The sequence below is a fragment of the Morone saxatilis genome, unplaced genomic scaffold, assembly GCF_004916995.1.
Source record: "Morone saxatilis isolate NCDOM2014 unplaced genomic scaffold, NCSU_SB_2.0 Contig18, whole genome shotgun sequence".
In the NCBI taxonomy this organism is placed as follows: Eukaryota; Metazoa; Chordata; class Actinopteri; family Moronidae; genus Morone; species Morone saxatilis.
In genome coordinates this window covers 163,840-166,586 of record NW_023339740.1, presented here as the reverse complement: position 1 = coordinate 166,586, position 2,747 = coordinate 163,840, and the positions used below count along the sequence as shown (strand labels likewise).

The 2,747-nt window shown below is 38.5% G+C and overlaps 1 protein-coding gene across 1 annotated transcript in view; it reads left to right on the top strand.

Moving 5' to 3' along the window:
- The window catches only part of plxnb1b (plexin b1b), a 75,143-nt gene that overhangs the window by 10,750 nt on the left and 61,646 nt on the right, over window positions 1-2,747 (top strand). The window contains exon 2 of the mRNA XM_035661646.1: window positions 1,059-1,187. The gene's annotated coding sequence lies outside the window, so the exon portion shown is untranslated. The remainder of the gene's footprint in view (window positions 1-1,058; window positions 1,188-2,747) is intronic.

Here is a 2,747-nt window from a genome sequence, read left to right as displayed (position 1 = left end):
TTATCCCAAATGTTTCCAACAAGGTTTAATCCCAGAGAAATCTGTCATTTCATCAGGTAACACTGTGTTTCCTTCGTGCTTCTAGTTTCTCTAAATCGGACTGAATGTAACATGAATAAAACTTTGATTTATCTCGTCAGTCAACAATTTTCATCAACAATGGTCGTTGTTTAACAATATAAACAACAACTCCCATGATCCAATGCTACTTCATGACAACGTCAAAGTACTTTTGTTTTTTTAATGTGAGAGACAGAAATGACAGAATCAATACATATTATGTGTTTAAATTAAATGTTAACTTCATGGTGTTTTTATCGGTGGAACAGGCCACCTCCACTTTAGTAGAGGATAATAGACCGGATGAACTGTGGAGCTCTTTTAAATCTTGTCTCCAGGAAACACGAGGATCCCCATGCTGTGAAGAACTGATATACTGTACCGACCCCCCCCAAATCAAAATATTAATAAAAAATATATATATAAAATGTTGACATCAGCATGCTAACACTGATATATTATGACAGTGCTATAGTGACAGTGCTAACATGCTCACAAGGACAGTGCTAACATGCTCACAATGGCAATGCTAAGAAAGATGGTTGATTTTTAAGTCTCATGGGTGTCAAATACAGACACTTGGGGCCCTGGGAATGACACTAAATCAACTACGTTCTAGGCTGCAACCTATATCATTTTTATATTTTTTTTGACTGTGATTGGTTGCTTTCGTTTAGGCACAGTGGATTCTTGCAAATGTCATTAGGAGCACTAGGAGAAGCCAGTAGGAACCTGTTTTTTTCACCAAGATTATCTGTCTCATGGTACTACTGTCAGGATTATGAGGGAAAGTGTTCAGCAATTATGACAAAAAGTTGTTTTTAGAAAAGTTACCTACTGCAGCTTTAATTTCGAACCCTGAGTGCAAGTAATGCCATGTAAATATTACCTTGCCAGATGCCAATTACCTGTGTCTTTGCGGTTAGAATAGCACAACATAGTTGTGACATTGATTGACATTGAGAAAATATCTTGTCTCCCCTCTTTCTGTGTAACAGGTCACCTCTCAGCATTGAGTGCCACCCTCTCCTGTCATCTTTGCTTAAACCTGGCAACCCCCCTTCTTGTGAGTAGCTGTGGCCAAGGACTCTCCTCCATCCTATCGTCGGTGGACCACAGTGGAAAAGGTCAGCTCTTTTTCCCAAATAGTGAAATATTTGAGGCGATATCAGTAGAATATTCGTTGCAGAATTCCTGGCTGCTCCTCTCGGCTGTGCGGTGTTGTTTATCTACCTGTGTTCCTGCCTCCTGGCTAGATGAAAGCAAAGTGCTGGCTGCTGCCTGCCTTCCAAGGTCAGGTCACTCAGACCTTGTTTAGATGTGAATGATGCTTTGGGTGAATTCAGAGCAGAGGCGGTGGGTGCTGTTATCCCCTGCTTTCCAGTATAATGAGGTATATGTGTGTGTGTGTGGAGAGTGGAAGGTTGGTGACCCTTGTGCTGTCTGGACCACAATGATGAATGAGACTGTTAGAGTGGAGGTGTGAGATTTGACTGTGGATTTCTTTACCATCCGACAAATACACACACACTTTACATTACTCCTGCATGAATCTGTACATGTGGATCTTGCTTTCTTTGTCCTCCTTGAAGTATCATTTACAGCCAGCACATTACTTTTCTCCTTCCATTTATTCCCCATTGTGTCTGGGAGCACGTACCATTTGAAAGTGTTTCGATGCAGATGCCAGTATGATGCATGAGTTTCAGTACTGATGCCAAAACAATGCTTTTTCACTATCTTGCACTCGGAATAACTTGGAATAAAATAAGCAAAACATCTCAAATATATAAAATGGATGCAAATATCAGTAATTGTAGATAAAATATAGTATCAAATTGTGATTTAAATCAGGTATTATCTAATCTAAGATTGAACAAACATAACATGACAACAGTAACAGTTTTCACCAGGGCTGGACTACAGCTCCAAGTATCAAAAAGATGGCTGGCACTGAATATCTGGGCCAGTATTTATTAAGTTCCAGAGAACAAAATCAGTCCTAAATCAGGCGAAAAATCTCTAAACCTAAGACATGACTTTTATCTCAATATTCTAGTCAGCACTGATGTCCATGTTTTCTAACATGTTAGGAGTTGCCAGGTAATGGCATATAGGCAGTCACTCTGTGGGAGGAGGATGTTTTGGCAGTGCTAGACAATGATGAGCTTATTAAAAGATGGTCAGAGAGAATTTGAATTATTTTTGTGACTGCCAGAATTCAAGGTTATTATTGTTTTTTGGCAAAACCCCGGCTTTGCAACAGTGATGATTTGGATCAGGAACAACTTTGGCAGTTATAAATCAAATTTTGATTGCTTGGCACTCCTCACATAATGCATGTTTCATGCAACTCATCACCATTCAGTGGAAAATACAGCTGCATTCACATGAATTGCTGTTGTATTTACAGTTGAAAGCAGAAGTTTACATACACTGTATAAAAAGACACATAATCTCTTTTTTCTCTGTCTGACATTAAATCAGATTAAACTTTTCCCCTTTTAGGTCAATTAAGATTACCAAAATTATTTCTATTTGCTAAATGCCAGAATAATGAGAGAATTTTTTTGACAATGTTTTTATTACTTTCTTGAAAGTCAGTTAACATACATTTCATTAGTATTTGGTACCATTGCCTTTAAACTGTATGACTTGGGTCAAAACGTTTTGGATATCCTTCCACA